This window comes from Triticum dicoccoides, chromosome 2A (genome assembly GCF_002162155.2).
Source record: "Triticum dicoccoides isolate Atlit2015 ecotype Zavitan chromosome 2A, WEW_v2.0, whole genome shotgun sequence".
Lineage (NCBI taxonomy): Eukaryota > Viridiplantae > Streptophyta > Magnoliopsida > Poales > Poaceae > Triticum > Triticum dicoccoides.
In genome coordinates, this window is record NC_041382.1 from 22,301,855 (window position 1) to 22,323,483 (window position 21,629).

General features: G+C 44.0%; 1 pseudogene; it reads left to right on the plus strand.

Annotated features, from left to right (window-relative positions):
* The first annotated feature begins 9,898 nt into the window (after window positions 1-9,898).
* Window positions 9,899-19,489, plus strand: LOC119357469 (annotated as a pseudogene).
* The last annotated feature ends 2,140 nt before the right edge of the window (window positions 19,490-21,629 follow it).

Here is a 21,629-nt window from a genome sequence, read left to right on the forward strand (position 1 = left end):
CTGTAGGTGTTGTTCTAGGGCAAAGAGTTGATAAGAAATTAAATGTTATTCATTATGCTAGTAAGACTCTAGACAATGCTCAAAGAAATTATGCTACTACTGAAAAAGAGCTTTTAGCAGTTGTATTTGCTTGTGATAAGTTCAGATCTTATATTGTTGATTCTAAAGTAACTATTCACACTGATCATGCTGCTATTAAATATCTTATGGAAAAGAAAGATGCTAAACCTAGACTTATTAGATGGGTTCTCTTGCTACAAGAATTTGATTTGAATATTGTTGATAGAAAGGGAGATGAGAACCCCGTTGCAGACAACTTGTCTAGGTTAGAGAATATTCTTGATGACCCACTACCTATTAATGATAGCTTTCCTGATGAACAATTAAATGTTATAAGTACTTCTCGTGGTACTCCATGGTATGCTGATTATGCTAATTATATTGTTGCTAAATTTATATCACCTAGCTTCACATACCAACAAAACAAAAAGTTTTTCTATGACTTGAGACATTACTTTTGGGATGACCCACATCTTTATAAAGAAGGAGTAGATGGTGTTATTAGACGTTGTGTACCTGAGCATGAACAGGAACAGATCCTACGCAAATGTCACTCCGAGTCTTATGGAGGACACCACGCTGGAGACAAAACTGCACATAAGGTATTGCAATCTGGTTTTTATTGGCCTACTCTCTTCAAGGATGCCCGTAAGTTTGTCTTGTCTTGTGATCAATGTCAAAGAATTGGTAATATTAGTAGACGTCAAGAAATGCCTATGAATTATTCTCTTGTTATTGAACCGTTTGATGTTTGGGGCTTTGATTATATGGGACCTTTTCCTGCCTCTAATGGATACACACATATTCTAGTTGCTATTGATTACGTTACTAAGTGGGTAGAAGCTATTCCAACTAGTAGTGCTGATCATAACACTTCTATTAAAATGCTTAAAGAAATTATTTTCCCGAGGTTTGGAGTCCCTAGATATTTAATGACTGACGGCGGTTCACACTTTATTCATGGTGCTTTCCGTAAAATGCTTCCTAAATATGATGTTAATCATAGAATTGCATCTCCTTATCACCCACAGTCTAGTGTTCAAGTAGAGTTGAGCAATAGAGAGCTCAAATTAATTTTGCAAAAGACTGTTAATAGGTCTAGAAAGAATTGGTCTAAGAAACTTGATGATGTGTTATGGGCTTATAGAACTGCATATAAAAATCCTATGGGTATGTCTCCGTATAAAATGGTTTATGGAAAAGCATGTCACTTACCTCTCGAACTAGAACATAAGGCATATTGGGCTATTAAAGAGCTCAACTATGATTTTAAACTTGCCGGTGAGAAGAGGTTATTTGATATTAGCTCACTTGATGAATGGAGAACCCAAGCTTATGAAAATGCCAAGTTGTTTAAAGAAAAGGTTAAAAGATGGCATGACAAAAGGATACAAAAGCATGAGTTTAATGTAGGTGATTATGTATTGCTATACAACTCTCGTTTAAGATTTTTTGCAAGAAAACTTCTCTCTAAATGGGAAGGCCCCTATGTTATCGAAGGGGTCTATCGTTCCGGTGCCATAAAAATCAACAACTTCGAGGGCACAAATCCGAAGGTGGTAAACGGTCAAAGAATTAAACATTATATCTCAGGTAATCCCATAAATGTTGAAACCAATATTATTGAAACTGTAACCCTAGAGGAATACATAAGGGACACTTTCCAGAATGTTTCAGACTCCGGAAAGGAATAGGTATGTGGTACGGTAAGTAAACCGACTCCAAGACAATTTTTAAGGCAATATTTCTCCGTTTTGGAATATTTAGAAAAATAGAAAAATAAGTAGCAGTCCGGGAAGGACACGAGGGCCCCACGAGGGTGGTGGGCGTGCCCTACCCCCCTGGGCGCGCCCCCCTACCTCGTGAGCACCCCGTGTGCCTTCCGAACTCCGTTTTCTTGCACGTTACGTATTTTGGTCGGTAAAAATTCATTATATATTCTCCCGAAGGTTTTGACTCCCGTGTGACGCAAATTTCCTCTATTTTTGTTTTCGAGTTGTTGCTGCTGCAGATAAGAACAAGATGTCTTCTCAAGAGTCAATCGGGGAGAGCTGGGTATCTAATCGGGCACCAGAACCAAGGGCAAACAGCGACGCTGACCACATTGGGCCAGCAACGGAGGAAGAGATGGTGGCTGACTTGATGAGAGTAGGTGCCATGGAGGATGAAGAAGTCACCTCTCACCTCCGAGCTGGGTTCACGATGGGGGAACTACAGAGCTCAGCTATTCCAAATTCGGTTATCCCTTCTAATGTTAGATTTCTTTCTTATGAAAATATGAGGAGGAGTGTCACTTGTTCTCCCGCAGCTATGCAACACCCTTGGGTGCAAGGAGCTTTAGCTGTTACAGGAAAGCTTCGTAAGGAAATAATGGACCTCAAGCAGCAAGTCAATAAGCTCGAGGAGGAGAACCGCATCCTGAGGGGAATAATCACCAAGAATATTACACCAACAACAAAGAAGGAGACATAATCACATGGGTATGGGCACTCCCCTTGGCAACTCCCCTTGGCAACTACTAATAGGATCACAATCACAACTCCTATCTTTACCGTTTTTCTTAGTTCGATCCTATTAGTAGTATCTTGATCTAGTAGAATAAAGTTTATGGCATGATCTAGTTTTGAGTTTTGCTTTATGATCTTTCTTTGTAATCGAGTCCGTGAGCTATATATAATAAAGATTAGTGTTGAGTCAAGGGCTTGATTATTTTGCCATGATCTTGGATGAATAAAATAAAAGAGAAAAAGAATAAAAATAAGCAAAGAGTTCATATTGATCTTATTAAGAGTTATGACTTCACATAGAAAGAGTATGATGATTAAAAGTTGTTGGGAGTTGGCAGACATAGATTTGGTCATTGTTGCAATTAATAGGAAGTAATAAGGAAAGAGAGGTTTTCACATATAGATATACTATCATTGACATCTTTTATGATTGGGAGCACTCATTAAAATATGACATGCTAAAGAGTTGATGTTGGACAAGGAAGACAACGTAATGAGTCATGTCTTTCTTATATCTGAGATAAAGTATGTTGTCATGGATCCTCTAACTTGTTGAGCTTGCCTATCCCCCTCATGCTAGCCAAATTCTCAGCACCAAGTAGAAATACTAGTTTTGCTTCCAAATACCCTTAAACCAGTTTTGCCATGAGAGTCCACCATATCTACCTACAGATTGAGTAAGATCCTTCAAGTAAGTTGTCATCGGTGCAAAGCAATAAAAATTCCTCTAAATATGTATGATTGATTGGTGTGGGAGAAATAAGATTTATACGATCTTGTGATGTGGAAGTAATAAAAGCGACGGACTGCATAAGAAAGGTTCATATCACAAGGGGCAATATAAAGTGACGTTCCTTCGCATTGAGATTTCGTGCATCCAACCATAAAAGCGCATGGCAACCTCTGCTTCCCTCTGCGAAGGGCCTATCCTTTATTATTATCTTCTACCTTATGCAAGAGTCATGGTGATCTTCACCTTTTCTTTTTCATTGTATCCTTTGTCAAGCTCAGCATGTTGGAAAGAACATGATATATATATCTAATTGGATGTAGGGGAGCATGAACCATTATTGTTGACATTACCCTTGAGGTAAAAGGTTGTGGGGCAAAACTATGAGCTCCTATCTTTCTCTGTGTCCGATTAAAACTTCGTAACCACAAGTATTGCGTGAGTGTCAGCAATTATGGATGACTAAATGATAGTTGAGTATGTGGACTTGCTTTTAAGCTCTGACATAGACTCTTTCCGATGTTATGCTAAATTGCAATTGCTGCAATGACTGAGATTATAGTTTGTTGGAGCCCAATAAGGTTTATAATTTATACTTTTGCATTGTGAATAGATCATCACTTGAACATAAGTAATCATATGACAAAATCTATATATGTTGCTGTTGTGAGAATAAGCATGATGCCTTCATGTCCGTATTTTATTTTTTATCGACGCCTCTACCTCTAAACATGAGGACATATTTATTGTTATCGGCTTTTCGCTTGAGGACAAGCGAGGTCTAAGCTTGGGGGAGTTGATATGTCCATTTTGCATCATGCTTTTATATCGATATTTATTGCATTATGGGCTGTTATTTCACTTTATGTCACAATACTTATGGCTATTCTCTCTTATTTTACAATGTTTACATAAGGAGGGAGAATGCCGGCAGCTGGAATTCTGGGCTGGAAAAGGAGCAAATATTAGAGACCTATTCTGCGCAACTCCAAAAGTCCTGAAACTCCACGGAACGTCTTAAAATAAATAAAGAAAAATCCTCGCCAAAGATGAAGGCCAGGGGGCCCACACCCTGCTCACGAGGGTGGGGGCGCCCCCCCTAGGGCGTGCCCCCTACCTCGTGGGCCCCCTGATGGCTCTCCGGCGTCCATCTTCTCCTATATGAAGTCTTTCGATGAGAAAAAAAATAAAGGGGAACTTTTCGGGACGAGACTCCGCCGCCACGAGGCGGAACCTTGGCGGATCCAATCTAGAGCTCCAGCAGAGCTGTTCTGCCAGGGAAACTTCCCTCCGGGAGGGGGAAATCATCACCATCGTCATCACCAATGCTCTTCTCATCGGGAGAGGGCAATCTCCATCAACATCTTCACCAGCACCATCTCATCTCCAAACCCTAGTTCATCTCTTGTATCCAATTCTTGTCTCAAAGTCCGGGATTGGTGCTAGTAGGTTGCTAGTAGTGTTGATTACTCCTTGTAGTTGATGCTAGTTGGTTTATTTGGTGGAAGATCATATGTTCAGATCTTATATGCATATTATTACCCCTCTGATTATGAACATGAATATGCTTTATGAGTAGTTACGTTCGTTCCTGAGGACAAGGGAGAAGTCTTGCTATTAGTAGTCATGTGAATTTGGTATTCGTTTGATATTTTGATAAGATGTATGTTGTCTAGCCTCTAGTGGTGTTATGTGAACGTCGACTACATAACACTTCACCATTATTTGGGCCTAGAGGAAGGCATTGAGAAGTAATAAGTAGATGATGGGTTGCTAGAGTGACAGAAGCTTAAACCCTAGTTTATGCGTTGCTTCGTAAGGGGCTGATTTGGATCCACATGTTTCATGCTATGGTTAGGTTTACCTTAATACTTTTGTTGTAGTTGCGGATGCTTGCAATAGAGGTTAATCATAAGTGGGATGCTTGTTCAAGTTAGAACAGCACCCAAGCACCGGTCCACCCACATATCAAATTATCAAAGTATCGAACGCGAATCATATGAACGTGATGGAAACTAGCTTGACGATATTCCCATGTGTCCTCGGATGCGCTTTTCCTATTATAAGAGTTTGTTCCGGCTTGTCCTTTGCTACAAAAGGATTGGGCCATTTTGCTGCACTTTATTTACTTTTGTTACTTGTTGCTCGTTACAATTTATCCTATCACAAAACTATCTGTTGCCACTTATTTCAGTACTTGCAGAGAATACCTTGCTGAAAACCGCTTATCATTTCCTTCTGCTCCTCGTTGGGTTCGACACTCTTACTTATCGAAAGGACTACGATAGATCCCCTATACTTGTGGGTCATCAGGTAGAAAAATGCCTAGTTTAACATGGTGCACTCATCTTGCATGTTTAACAACTCTAAAATATGGTTCAGGGCAGAACAGTACCAAATCCATAATTTGCATATGAGGATTTTTCCGGAATTGTTGTTTGTTGTTTCCATGCTAACCAACATTTAATATTGTTGAGTACATAAACGGGAGAAAACTAAATAAGTCATGTGGTGTTCCGTCGATATGCAACTCGTTGCATATTGAGCTCCACTTAATTTGTAGTATTGTTTTGCACTTTGCCATGCCATGCCTCATTAAACCGGACATGCATCATACTTGGTTGCGCATCATGCCATGTTTATGTGATGGTTGTTTACTATGTTGCTTGCTTCTTTTCGGGTTGCTTCTCTCGTTAGCTTCGGTTTCGTTCCGGAGTTGTGAGGATCCGTTCGACTACGTTTGTTTGTCTTCTTCATGGACTCGTTCTTCTTCCTAGCGGGATTTCAGGCAAGATGATCATGCCCTCGAAATCACTTCTATCTTTGCTTGCTAGTTGTTCGTTCTATCGCTATGTCGTGCTACCTACCACTTGTTATATCATGCCTCCCATATTGCCATGTCAAGCCTCTAACCCACCTTCCTAGCAAACCTTTGTTTGGCTAAGTTATCGCTTTTGCTCAGCCCCTCTTATAGCGTTGTTAGTTGCAGGTGAAGATGAAGTTTGTTCCATGTTTGCAAGATGGATATGTTGGGATATCACAATATCTCTTATTTTAATTAATGCATCTATATACTTGGTAAAGGGTGGAAGACTCGGCCTTATGCCTGGTGTTTTGTTCCACTCTTGCCGCCCTAGTTTTCATCATACCGGTGTTATGTTCCTTGATCTTGCGTTCCTTACGCGGTTGGGTGTTATGGGAACCCCTTGACAGTTCGCTTTGAATAAAACTCCTCCAGCAAGGCCCAACATTGGTTTTACATTTGCCTAACAACATATACCTTTTCCCTTGGGAGTCGTGCTCCCGAGGGTCATCTTTATTTTAACCCCCCCCCCTGGCCAGTGCTTCTCTAAGTGTTGGTCCGAAATGGGCAGCCCGCGGGGCCACCTCGGGGCAACTTGAGGGCTAGTTTTACTCGTAGCTTAACCTATCCGGTGTTGCCCTGAGAACGAGATATGTGCAGCTCCTATCAGGATTGTCGACACATCGGGCGGCTTTGCTGGTCTTGTTTTATCATTGTCGAAATGTCTTGTAACTGGGATTCCGAGACTGATTAGGTCTTCCCGGGAGAAGGAATATCCTTCGTTGATCGTGAGAGCTTGTGATGGGCTAAGTTGGGATACCCCTGCAGGGTTTAAACTTTCGAAAGTCATGCCCGTGGTTATGTGGCAGATGGGAATTTGTTAATGTCCGATTGTAGAGAACTTGACAGTTGACTTAATTAAAATGCATCAACCGCGTGTGTAGCCGTGATGGTCTCTTTTCGGCGGAGTCCGGGAAGTGAACACGGTTTTGGGTTATGTTTGAACGTAAGTAGCTTCAGGATCACTTCTTGATCACCTCTAGCTTCTCGACCGTGCGTTGCTTCTCTTCTCGCTCTTATATGCGTATGTTAGCCACCATATATGCTTAGTGCTTGCTGCAGCTCCACCTCACTACCTTATCCTACCCATAAGCTTAAATAGTCTTGATCTCGCGGGTGTGAGATTGCTGAGTCCTCGTGACTCACGGATACTTCCAAACAGTTGCAGGTGCCGAAGATACCAGTGTAGGTGACGCAACCGAGCTCAAGTGGGAGCTCGATGAAGATCTTGATCGTTGTTTTGTGTCTTTTCCGGTTGATCAGTAGTGGAGCCCAGTTGGGACGATCGGGGATCTAGCATTTGGGGTTGTCTTCTTTTATTTTGGTTCCGTAGTCGGACCATGATTGTACTTTGGATGATGTATGTTTAACTTGTTATTTGTGTGTAGTGGCGATTATAAGCCAACTCTTTATCCCTTTCTTATTCAGTACATGGGATTATGTGAAGATTACCCCTCTTGCGACAAACCTACCATGCGGCTATGACTCTAAATCATACCCCGACACGTGGGAGATATAGCCGCATTTTGGACGTTACACACCACAACCAGAACTGAACCGCTACCAATAACCATGTGTTCTGCATGAGAAGGATCCAGGCCAAGGTGGCACGGTTGCTGCCACTAGGCCGCAGACGAGGCTCTCAAAACTGCGGTAGCGTTCTGCCTCTAGAGCACACTTCACTGCCGTCACCACTGCGCCTTGTGCGCTGCTGCTGAAAAAGAGCGTCGCCGCCACCGATGTGCCTTGTTGTAGCCGCTGCTATGGGCGTTGCAGCTACAGCTGTTGCCGAGCAGTCCACATGTCTACCTCTACGGCTGCTGCTGAGCAGCACACGTTGCGACCGCCGCTCATAGATCATCACGGGGCCGCCGTGCTCCTTGTCGCCGCTTCGAGTTGCCTCCGTTGCTTGATTGAATCGCCAAAGACCGAACCACCCGGGGCCCGCCGCTACCGTCGGTTGCTTGGGCATTGCCCATCGGCGGCGTCCGGCAGCGACGAGATACGTCTGAGAGGGAGGCAGAAAAATCGGATCTCGATCGCCACCCGTGTCGCCCGACGGGACGACGCGGGGGCAGTTTGATGTGGAGAATAAATCACAGGGGCTCCTTTCCCCCATTTATTGAGGATCAAATTTGGTGTGTAGTGGAACCACTCATCAAAAAATATCTTGATACTCATTTAAAAAATTCTGAGAACCATGTTTATCTTGGTACTCATACTAAATGGATGTATGCATCCCTAGTTGGTGCAGAGACCGGGGAAGTGAAATTCTCCCCCAATTTTTAAGAGAAACAAAGATCAATACCGCGTCTCAAGTCCTACTAGCCGCTCTCGCGACCCCCGCATCGCCTCCCCCGGCTACGGCGGGGGAACCCTAGCCGCACCGCCACGGCCCCCTCCCCACCTCGTCCCACCTCCTCGTCGCCGCCCGAGGCAGCCGCCGGGCAAGCCCGAGGCACCAAGGATGGTGGCGGCGGGGCCTCGATTGCCCTACTTCTGCGTGGGGAACCCCGAATATGGAGCGGCGGCTCCATTGACAAGGCACGGCCGGCTAGCAGCCGTGCGGGCGGTGGATCTGGTGTCCCGGCCGCGTGGGCGACGAGATCTGGTGGTCGTTGGCGGTCGGCGGCGGCTTCTGCGGCGGCCGGTTGAGTGGCGCTTGTGGGTGGTAGGCGACGGCGGTGGTGCGGCCCTATCCTAGCATGGATTTACGTCCGTTGCTTGGAGATGGACTCGCATAGGTGGAGGTCGTCGGCTGGCATCGTGGTGGCGTCAATGGCGAAGGACCTGCCAACACTTGCGTAGGTGGAGGTCGTCGTTTGGCGTCGTGGTGGCGTCGATGACGGAGGACCTCCCAAGGTTGTCACCTCAATCTGCTCTGAAGATGGACCAGTGGAAGACGGTAGTGATGACACATGTCAGTGTTCGGACCGGTTTGAACCGCGGACCTGCCAGATGGCCCGGTCGGGGCCTCCGACTTTAGATGTTAGGATTAGGTGAGAGGTCTGGGTATGTGGCCCAGCTTGCATCCCTTCATCATTTGGATAGGAGTAGCGGCAGATGTTGTCAAGATGGCAGATTCAGACATATTGTTGTTCTACTTTATAAGGTCCTCGAGAATAATTAATAAATTGGCCGCATTCATCTCTCCCAGATGCAGAGGCCGGGGGTCATCCTCCTTTTTCCAAAAAAAATATGCCAGCTTTTGGTAGATTGTACAATTTTCGGCCTTCTATAATGCACAAGCAGTGCTCTTCCAGTCAAAGGAAATATTGACCGTGTAGCCCTCTGATGTATTATGTGCAGCAACCATCATCATACCTGTCAAGTTTATTAAGCTAGCTCTACATATCAAAGATCCATGTAAAAGTATTACCTCCATCCTAAATTACTTGTCGTAGATTTGTCTAGATATGGATGTATCTAACACTAAAACGTGCCTAGATACATCAGTATCTAGGCAAATCTAAGACAAGTAATTCAGGACGGAGGGAGTATATTTCAAACATCCAATCAAAGAAATCATATAATCATCAAAAACCTGTAATGTTGCTTTGCCATTATAGAACACCCAACTGTTACAAAGTTATCTCACTAGCTAGGATTTTCGGTATTTGATAAAATGTTTGTCTTCTTAATGTAGATTTGATGTGTAAGTATGACATTGTTATTCGACATTGAACTTTAATTTCTAAAACTCTTTTTTCAGAAATATTGAGGTCAAACTGAAGAGAAATGGCGGAGGCTGCTCTTCTTCTTGTCACAATAAAGATTGGAATAGCTGTGGGAGCAGAAACGCTTCACTATGCTAGGTCTGTTGCAAAACTCTCACAGAACATAACACTGATAAGGAATGACCTGCAGCTTATTCGAGCATTTATCAAGGAGACTGAAAGGAGAGCTTTGACAGATGGAGTCACCGAAACATGGACAGGGCAAGTCCGAAGATTGGCGTATGACATGGAAGACATTGTGGATCAATTTATGTATGTTGTTGGCAAACACCATCAGAAAGGATCATGGTGGAGTTCTGTGAAGAAAATCGTGAAGAAACAACAGTATATGTTTACACTAGGTGAAATTGCTACTGGCCTTAAAAAAATAAACCGAGCCCTTACACATCTGAAACAAAACAGAGATTGGACTCAACCAATAGCTAGAGCGGGCGATATTTTTGTAACAAATTATGACAGCCAACAGCAACTATATCTTCCTGGACATGATTACTCAATCTCTGATGATGAACTTGTGGGATTTGATAAAAATAGGAAAATATTGATGGGGTCACTGAATTTGGAAAATTGTCCAAATCTGCAAATCATTACCTTGTGGGGTATGGGTGGTATCGGGAAAAGCACTCTTGTCAGTAATGTGTTCAGAAATGAAGCATCCAACTTTGAATGCCATGCATGGGTTTCCATCTCCCAGTCCTATAAACTAGATGATATTTGGAGAAGGATGCTGAAAGAAATCTATTCTAAAGACAACAAAGAATTTGATGCTGAGAAGATGACCTGTGGAGAGTTACAAGATGAATTGAAGGAACTCCTGAAGACAAAGCGATACTTGATCATATTGGATGATGTCTGGACAGCTGAACCCTTTAGGAAAATTAAAGAGGTTCTTGTGGATGCAAAAATGGGAAGCAGAATAATACTCACATCAAGATCTGAGGAAGTTGCTTCAATAGCTCATAATGGTTGCAGGATCAAAGTGGAGCCTCTCGAGCAGGAGGATGCATGGCGTCTATTTTGCATGAAGGCATTTCCGAGAACTGAAAATCACATCTGCCCATTAGCATTACAAGAGTGTGGTAAACTGATAGTGGGGAGGTGTGATGGTTTACCACTTGCTCTTGTGGCCATAGGGAGCTTATTGTATCTTAAGGCACAGAATGTTACAGAGTGGAAACTATTTGAGGCGCAACTTATTTCCGAGCTACATGAAAATGAGAACCTAAGCCGTGTGGAGAAAAATCTGAATCTAAGCTACAAATATTTGCCCGACTATTTGAAGAGTTGTTTCTTGTATTGTGCCATGTTCCCAGAAGACCACATGATCCATAGAAAAATATTAATCAGACTGTGGGTTGCAGAAGGATTTATTGAACAAATTGGAAATTGCAGTTTAGAAGATGTTGCAGAAGGTTACCTGACAGGGCTCCTTCAACGAAGCATGCTCATGTGGTAGAGAGGAATGGTTTTAACAGGATCAAGTGTGTTCGAATGCACGTGAATTAGCCATTTTCCAATCCAAGATAGAGAGTTTCGGTACCACTTATGATGATAGTCATGGGGTGATGCATGTGGAGTCGGGTTCTCGTCGTATGTCAGTGCTCCAATGCAAAAATGACAACGAACCAAGCATAGGTCAGTGCAGGCTTCGTACCTTCATAGCATTTAGCACAAGTAAGGCATCGTCTTCATTGTTTCCATCAGAATCTAAGTACCTTGTTGTGTTGGAATTGTCGGGGTTACCTATTGAGACTGTTCCAAATTCAATTGGGGAGTTATTCAACCTTAAGTATTTGGGCCTGGATGAGACCAATGTGAAGATACTCCCAAAATCTGTCACGAAGCTTTATAACTTAGAAACACTGAAACTTAAAGGTGCAGAGTGTGTGGATTTGCCAAAAGGGTTTGGAAAGCTGAAGAAGTTGCGGCACCTTCTTATTTATAAATGGCTGGATAGAACAATGTCAATTTTGAAATGTGTTGAAACTGTGGATCCGTTTGAGGGATTGTGGAGTTTGAAGGACTTGCAAACTCTGGGTGTGGTTCGAGCTAGTAAAGTATTCATTGCAAAACTAGCAAATTTGTCTCAGCTGAGGACCCTTAGCATTGCTGGGGTAAGGAGCGTCCACTGTGCACAATTGTGTGAGTCTTTGTCAAAGATGCACCAGCTCTCAAGATTACAAATAACGGCCAGCAACGAAAACGAAGTGCTCCAGCTCGAAACTTTGACATTGTCAAACTGTTTTAAATGCTGCAATTTAGTCTATTTTGGGCAGCGCAATAACTATTTCAAAAATTCCTAATAAGTCCTAGAGACCCACTTAGCCCATTTGTGCAAGGCAAGGGATACTAGTAAAGTTTAGTCCCACATTGCTAGTTTAGTGGGAGTTGGACCTCCTTATAAGGGAGGTTCTTTCCCCACTCGTACAAGCATGAGAATAAGAGGGATATCCACGCGCGCTCCTCCACCGCCGCCCGGCGCGACGCGGATTGCGGGAATGAGCCGAGCCGATATCTAATTTTTTTTCCACGCACGACAGATATACGAAAGGTCACGTGGGAGTTGAAACGTTTTCTGTAGTGGACACTGAATTCGAACGACGCGCCTCTTTGGCACACATCCTGCCGCAGCCTCTTCGCGTCCTTCTCCTGTGCCTATATAAGAGAGGTCGCTCCTCTCCAAAGAGACACAACAGAAGCTCCTCTTCCTCTCGCCACAAAGTTCCGACCACTGCGCTGCTGCTACGTTCTTCCCCATCCCGTCTTGCGGCGTGCACCGCAGGTCGGGACAGTAGGCCTCCGAAACCGCACCTTTTGAGTCATGTACGGGAGAAGGGTGATAAAGTTTTTGGGGAGCGCTCAGCGCGACTACTGGCTGCTTCATCATGGACGATCCGGGCGCCGACGACTACTTCCCCGACGACGACTTCTTCCCCTACGTCCACGACCTCCTCGACGACATGGCAGGCGAGGACACCGACCCCAAGTCCAGTGCTTCTGCTGCTGCTGTCCCGTACGTGTTCTTGTCTTTCTGTTAAAGGTTCTGCCGCAGTTCCTTGTTCTAGTCCTTATCCTACACATGATAGGTTCCACTTCATATATGCTACTTGCTATACTGTCTGCTTTAGATATGATAGGCTACGGTTCATATATGCAGAAGCTATTTACCTTCTCTCTGTCAGAACGCATGACTTGTTTTATCTCTACTATATTAGTCATGCTTTATCTAGTATTTCTGTTAATAAAATCATTTGGTAAATTGCTCATATTTCCAACAATCCAAAAACCTTATCATAGGCAATTTACCCCAAGTGGTTTTGCTGCTTCCATGAGACCTCCTATGTTTGAGGGTATCCACTATAAGAGGTGGCGCGTGAGAGCAGTCTTATGGTTTCAAACCATGAGTTTCTATGGCGCCACTCTCGGCAAACCCGAAGGAGAGCTTAATGCTCAACAGGCACAAGCTTTTCAGAAAATGGATACCCTGTTTAAGGCTGCTCTCTTGAGTGTTCTTGGTGAGAACATAGTTGATGCTTATGCGTCAACTGATAATGGAAAAGATATGCGGGATGCACTCGAGGCCAAGTTTGGGGTCTCGGATGCTGGCACTGAGCTGTACATCATGGAGCAATTCTATGATTACAGGATGACTGAAGAGCGCTCCGTGGTTGAGCAAGCTCATGAGATACAGTCATTTGCTAGAGAACTTGAGCACTTCAGTTGTATGCTACCGGACAAGTTTGTTGCCGGAGGTATCATCACTAAGCTCCCTCCTTCGTGGAGGAACTTTGCTACCTTGCTGAAGCATAAGAGGCAGGAGTTTTCCGTCCCGGATCTCATTGGCACTCTTGATGTGGAAGAAAAGGCAAGAGCAAAGGACACACGTGCTCGAGATATTGAGGAAGGATCTAGTGCCAATGTGGTACAGAAGCAGAACTTCCAGCCCCACAAGTTCAAGAAGAAGGGCAAGTTTGATGGAAAAGCAAAGTTTGATGGGAAGAACAGGGTTGTGCAACACACGAACTTCAAGAAGAAGAATGGCAAGAAGAAAGGTGCTTGTCATGTGTGTGGGGATCCTGATCATTGGGCTCCTAGTTGCCCTAATCGCTATGACAAGCGTCATCCCGGGAAAGGCGGCAAGACCGCTAATGTTGTCATTGGAGACACTGACATGAAGGATGCTGGGTATGGTATATTTCCCACTATTCTTTCAGTATGTCATTCTCCTGACTGGTTGATTGACACGGGTGCTAATGTGCATGTATGCGGTGATATTTCCATGTTTTCGTCTTATCAGACCGCAGGGACTTCAACCGTGCTGATGGGCAACGGTTCAAGTGCTTCTGTTCGTGGTGTTGGCACGGTCGATCTGAAGTTTACTTCGGGGAAGATCGTGCGGCTGAAGAACGTCCATTATGTCCCCTCCGTCAATAAAAATCTTGTTAGCGGATCTCTTATGTGTAGAGATGGCTACAAGCTTGTCTTTGAGTCGAATAAATTTGTAATATCCAAGTATGGAACTTTTGTTGGTAAAGGCTATGAGTCAGGAGGCTTGTTTCGTTTATCCTTATCAGACGCTTGCAATAAAGTTGTTAATCATATTTGCAACAATAGTGAACCCAATGTGTGGCATTCACGTCTTTGTCATGTTAACTTTGGTTGCATGTCGCGACTAGCGAAGTTGAACTTAATCCCTAGTTTCACCACTGTCAAGGGATCTAAGTGTCAAGTGTGTGTGCAAGCTAAGCAACCTCGTAAGTCTCACACGACTACGGAAATAAGAAATCTTGCACCACTAGAGCTCATACATTCAGATCTATGTGAAATGAATGGTGTGTTGACAAAAGGTGGAAAGAAATATTTCATGACGTTAATTGATGACTCCACTAGATACTGCCGTGTGTATCTTATGAAATCTAAGGATGAGGCTTTGAACTTTTTCAAGATCTATAAAGCTGAAGCGGGAAACCAACTTGATCAGAAAATCAAGAGGCTTAGGTCCGACCGTGGTGGAGAGTATTTTTCCAATGAGTTTGATGCTTTTTGTGCGGAACATGGTATAATCCATAAGAGGACGCCTCCCTACTCACCTCAGTAAAATGGGGTGGCCGAAAGAAAGAACCGTACTCTAACTGATTTGGTTAACGCCATGTTAGATACATCGGGTCTCTCCAAGGCATGGTGGGGGGAGGCGATATTAACGGCATGTCATGTCCTGAACCGAGTCCCCACAAAGAACAAAGAGATAACTCCATTCGAGGAGAAGAAAAGGTTAAAACTCTCTATCTGCGAACATGGGGTTGTTTGGCGAAAGTCAATGCTCAAATTTCAAAGAAGCGGAAGCTTGGACCAAAGACTGTGGATTGTGTTTTCCTGGGATATGCTTTTCATAGCATTGGCTATAGATTCTTGGTTGTAAAATCTGAGGTACCTGACATGCATGTCGGTACGATCATGGAGTCAAATGATGCGACTTTCTTTGAAGATATCTTTCCCATGAAGGATATGGCTACCTCATCTAATCAGGAGATGCCTAGTTCATCAAATCAGGAACCAGTTACAATTACCGAACCTACAATTTCGATGGAACACTTTGAAAGTCCTGTGGAGGAGAACAATGAAGTTCCTATTAGGAGCAAGAGATAGAGGACTGCAAAGTCCTTTGGTGATGATTTTCATGTGTACCTCATAGATAACACTCCCAGTTCTATTTCAGAGGCCTATGCATCTGAAGATGCTGACTACTGGAAGGAAGCGGTTCGTAGCGAGATGGATTCCATCTTGGCGAATGAAACTTGGGAGATAACTGATCGTCCTTATGGGTGCAAACCTATAGGATGCAAATGGGTATTCAAGAAGAAGCTTAGGCCTGATGGTACTATTGAAAAATACAAGGCTCGGCTCGTGGCTAAGGGTTATACCCAAAAGGAATGTGAAGACTTCTTTGATACTTACTCACCTGTGCCTCGACTGACCACTATTCGAGTTCTACTTTCACTAGCTGCCTCGCATGGTCTTCTCGTTCATCAAATGGATGTTAAGACTGCTTTCCTAAATGGAGAGTTGGACGAGGAAATTTATATGGAACAACCAGATGGGTTTGTACTAGATGGTCAGGAAGGGAAAGTGTGCAAGTTGCTGAAGTCTTTGTACGGACTTAAGCAAGCACTCAAACAGTGGCATGAGAAGTTTTAAAGAACTTTAGCAGCTGCAGGCTTTGTTGTGAACGAAGCTGACAAATGTGTGTACTATCGCCATGGTGGGGGCGAGGGAGTTATCCTGTGCTTGTATGTTGATGACATACTGATTTTCGGAACCAATCTGAATGTTATTAAGGAGGTTAAGGATTTCCTATCTCGTTGTTTTGAGATGAAAGATTTAGGAGTGGCTGATGTCATTCTGAACATCAAGTTGTTGAGAGACGATGATGGTGGGATTACATTGCTTCAATCTCACTATGTGAAAAAGATCTTGAGTCGCTTTGGCTATAGTGACTGCAAGCCCTCTCCGACACCATATGATGCTAGTGTGTTGCTCCGAAAGAATCGAAGAATTGCTAGAGACCAATTGAAGTATTCTCAGATTATTGGCTCACTTATGTACTTAGCCAGTGCTACAAGACCTGACATCTCTTTTGCTGTTAGCAAACTGAGTCGGTTTGTTTCAAAATCAGGAGATGTGCATTGGAAAGCTTTAGAAAGAGTTTTGCGTTATTTGAAAGGCACTGCAAATTATGGAATTCACTACACCGGGAATCCAAAGGTACTTGAAGGGTATAGTGACTCAAACCGGATCTTAGATGCCGATGAGATAAAGGCCACGAGCGGTTATGTATTCACTCATGGAGGTGGCGCTGTTTCTTGGAAGTCTTGCAAGCAGACCATCTTAACGAGGTCAACAATGGAAGCAGAACTCACAGCACTAGATACAGCTACGGTTGAAGCAGATTGACTTCGCCGGCTCTTGAATGACTTGCCGGTTGTTGAGAAACCTGTACCGGGTGTCCTTATGAGCTGCGACAATCAAACTGTGATCACGAAAGTGAGCAGCTCAAACGATAGCATGAAGTCATCAAGACACGTTCAGAGAAGGTTAAAGTCTGTCAGGAAAATGAAAAACTCCGGAGTTATTGCGTTGGATTATATTCAAACGTCTAAAAATCTGGCAGATCCTTTTACCAAGGGTCTATCACGTAATGTGATATATAATGCATCGAGGGAGATGGGTATGAGACCCACAATATGAGTTGTTCACAGTGGTAACCTATTCTTTGTGATCGGAGATCCCGTGAATTAGATGTGGAAGACAAGCTGTTGGTCAACTGAGAGGAGAGTATCCTTACTATTCACAATACCACTCCATGAAGATGCAATACTCTCCTAATCTGCATGGCAGGTTGATGTATATCTTAATGTGTTCTAAGTGGCTTATTTAAGCAGAGATGTTATCCTGCAGAATATCTTTTGAAGAACACACCTATATGAGTCTGATTGTCAAACGTCGCAATCTATGAAAGTAAGGTTCTCTCTAGTAAACTCATGAAAGGTCACGGAGTATGACGCATAAGCTCCACCCGCGGGGAAGATCCACGGTAGCCACGTATCGGTCAAGGCTTTATGTGAAGCTAGATTCACAGAAAACTTGCAGTTCAAGGCCCAGTCCACTGTTCAAGTTGCTTACTAGTATAGCATAGAGTTCTAGGTGGAAGTTCAACTTAACAGTCTCCACTGCAGTACCGGTATATAAAACAGTGTTTTGGAACCAAAGGCAAATTTCTGTGTGCCTCTGGGATCTGGTGGGGGATTGCTGGAATTTAGTCTATTTTGGGCAGCCCAATAACTATTTCAGAAATTCCTAATAAATCCTAGAGGCCCACTTAGCCCATTTGTGCAAGGCAAGGGATACTACTAAAGTTTAGTCCCACATTGCTAGTTTAGTGGGAGTTGGACCTCCTTATAAGGGAGGTTCTTTCCCCACTTGTACGAGCATGAGAACAAGAGGGATATCCACGCGTGCTCCTCCTCCGCCGCCCGCCTCGCCACGCCTCGTCACGACGTGCCGCGCCGCGGGAATGAGCCGAGCCGATATCTAAATTTTTGCCACGCACGACGGGTATATGAAAGGTCACGTGGGAGTTGAAACATTTTCTGTAGTTGACACTGAATTCGAACGGCGCGCCTCTTCGGCCGCTGCCTGTTCGCTTCGTCTCCCTTCGTTGCTTCACCTCCTGCCGCAGCCTCTTCGCGTCCTTATAAGAGAGGTCGCTCCTCTCCAGAGAGACACAACAGAAGCTCCTCTTCCTCTCGCCACAAAGTTCCGACCACTGCGCTGCTGCTACGTTCTTCCCCATCCCGTCTTGCGGCGTGCACCGCAGGTCAGGACAGTAGGCCTCCGAAACCGCATCTTTTGAGTCCTGTACGGGAGAAGGGTGATAAGGTTTTTGGGGAGCGCTCAGCGCGACTACTGGCTGCTTCATCACGGACGATCCGGTCGCCGACGACTACTTCCCGGACGACGACTTCTTCCCTGACGTCCACGACCTCCTCGACGACATGGCAGGCGAGGACACCGACCCCAAGTCCAGCGCTTCTGCTGCTGTTGTCCCGTACATGTTCTTGTCTTTCCTGTTAAAGGTTCTGCCGCAGTTCCTTGTTCTAGTCCTTGTCCTACACATGATAGGTTCCACTTCATATATGCTACTTGTTATACTGTCTGCTTCAGATATGATAGGCTACGGTTCATATATGCAGAAGCTATTTACCTTCTTTCTGTCAGAACGCATGACTTGTTTTATCTCTACTATATTAGTCATGCTTTATCTAGTATTTCTGTTAATAAAATCATTTGGTAAATTGCTCATATTTCCAACATTAAAAGGCTCGAATTGCACGGGCGATTTTCCAAAGGAACTTCGAAATCACCATTTTTCTCAACCAACGGAGATGCCCTTTGTAGGATATCTCTAAATTTGTCCCAGCTCTCAGAGAACCCAGTGCCGCGCCTATCTTAATTGTCAAACTTGACCCAAATAGTTCTAAGAAAAGCGTATACTGGACAGGATCTAACCTTCCATCCAGTGTGGTTCCCAAATGTGAAGGTCCTTTCCTTGTATGATTTGCCATACGTCAACCAAATATGCATACACGAGGGAGCTTTGGTCCGCCTTAAAGAACTTGTGATCGGAAACCTGGCCGAACTGCGGGAGATCAATGGGCTGGGACATCTGAAATCCCTCAAAGAGACAAAGTTTATTGACATGCATCCTGATTTGGTAAGGAATTTTCAAGCGGCAAAACTAGAGCATATCCCGATATCCTACTACAGGACAACACGGTAATCGAACCATGCTCAGCTTGTCAATATATGTTACGTTTGCACTTTCATGCCATTTAGTGTGTGCTCGATCACCTGCACCAAATTCTAACTTTTTTAGTTGATGAAATTTCGTCTGTTGCAGACCCAGCGGAGTGGCATGAGCCTTTCTTTGGTGACTAGGGTTTGCAGTCATTGTCATCGGCGAGGCAGCCATTATGTATCTCTGTTGTACAATGGAGATTTGTGGGACGAGTGCCGTTCATCTTGCTGTTATTAGTTCTGCTTCTTCAAACAAGAACTGGTTTGTATAATAACGTACAGGAATGATCTGTACTACTGCTATCCCATCTTGGTTTTACATTATCTATGTTTAGTGGCACTAAGCTACTGCACGAGATAACCATTATGTATTTATACACAGCAATTCATGTAATAATGTCGAAAACTTGAGCTTCTTGCTCAACACATGTTTAAGAGAAAACAAACCTTATTTGCCACTGGATGCTATGCCCCAGTGCGAAGCATCTGAACTTTTTGCTCATCCTCCGGGGCTGCTGAGGTTCAGAACTTCACAGTAAAAATTCTTTTAGCTCTTGTCCTGGGAAATAAATGATTTATAACATGTAACTCACTACATTCATATGGTTTATTAATCCGTCTCACTACTGTTGCATATTGGTGCACTGTTTATTAGAATGACACGAGTAGTGGTGCCAGATAAGTTCATTCTTATGAGAAAAGAACAAGCAACCCTTCTGAAAATGTTTACAACAAATCAGAGGAGGCGGCTGCTTATCTTGAAAAACTTCTCATTGGTTGGCTAGGGTCATTTAGGTACTTAGAAAGTTATAATGCTAACATAAAGGTTACATGCTGGGATTTCTTCACGGAGGTGTGAGCTGAGCCTTGCACACATGCTCTAGATCAAAGAATAGTTGCAAGATGGTGACATTAAGTAGTGCTTTGGCATGTGAGAACTGGGTGTTGGATTAATTATGCATCTCTGGGATGCCATTAGCAGAAACAGATTGCATCTAGATCACCTAAAACATGAACAGAGAAGGGTTTAGGGTTTCTTTACATGTCACGGGAGTGGACATGATCGCCTGCTCGGTGCAGGCGTGATGCAGGGGTGATGTAGTCGAAGTAGATGTTCTCCTCGACGTCCTGATTCCTTCAGGACGCCACCGACACTGCCCAGGGACAGCGGCGGCGGCTGGCTTAGGTCTTCCCGTCGCTGCAGCACTCCCCCTGATCGGATGGGGTGAGAGAATATCGGGAGGAGAGTAAACCTTACGTGAATTGTAATCTCGCAGGTCCCCAGCTCTCTCCCGTATCCCTTTTAATATGGCGCTGGCGACAGGGGACCCAAAACCTGAGTTGGTTTTTGGGCGCCCCCGATCAGGGCGCGTTAGTTCTGATCGAGGCTCACGTACGTTGGTACGTGGACCCCTTCACTTATCGTTATCCCTTTATCCCTTTTTTTTTGTTAGACTAATAGATCTAACTGCCTGTTTAAGCCGTCAGATCAAAACCAACATTCTCCCCCTTGATCGTTAGGCTTAACTTCATTCGCCCATTCTATATAGGAATGATGTACCAAAGTGAGGTGTTACAACAGCTCAAAACGCCATAGAACCTCAACACTTATAGTACACCCGCCTATTTCGAAATGGAAAACATTTTACTAATTGGGGAGTGGTTTATTTTAATGGTCCTCTTATTCCAGAATCATCAGGCCTCCAGTAGTCCCATGCCGGCAACATGCTCACGAAAGATATTGGGTGGTAAGCCTTTTGTTAGCGGATCCGCAAGCATATGCTTCGTTCTTATATGTTTAACATCAACTGTTTGATCCTGGATTCTATCTTTCACAACACGATACTTTATGTCAATGTGTCTGGCAGCATTACTTGACCTGTTGTTACTCGTATAGAAAACTGCTGGTTCATTATCGCAGTACAATAAAATTGGTTTAGATATGCTGTCAACCACTTTAAGTCCGGGTATAAAATTCTTTAGCCATACAGCCTGCCCGGTGGCCTCATAACATGCTACAAATTCTGCTTGCATCGTAGATCCAGCAGTTAACGTTTGTTTGGAGCTTTTCCACGATATAGCTCCTCCCGCGAGTGTGAATATATAACCTGACGTGGATCTCATACTATCCACACATCCGGCAAAATCAGAGTCTGAATAACCAACAATTTCTAGGTTATCAGTTCTTTTATATGTAAGCATGAAGTCCTTAGTTCCTTGCATATAACGCAAGACTTTCTTTGCGGCCTTCCAGTGGTCCGGTCCTGGATTCGATTGGTATCTGCCAAGCACCCCGGTTACAAAACATAAGTCTGGGCGTGTACACACTTGAGCATACATGATGCTTCCAACAGCTGAAGCATAAGGAACCGACTTCA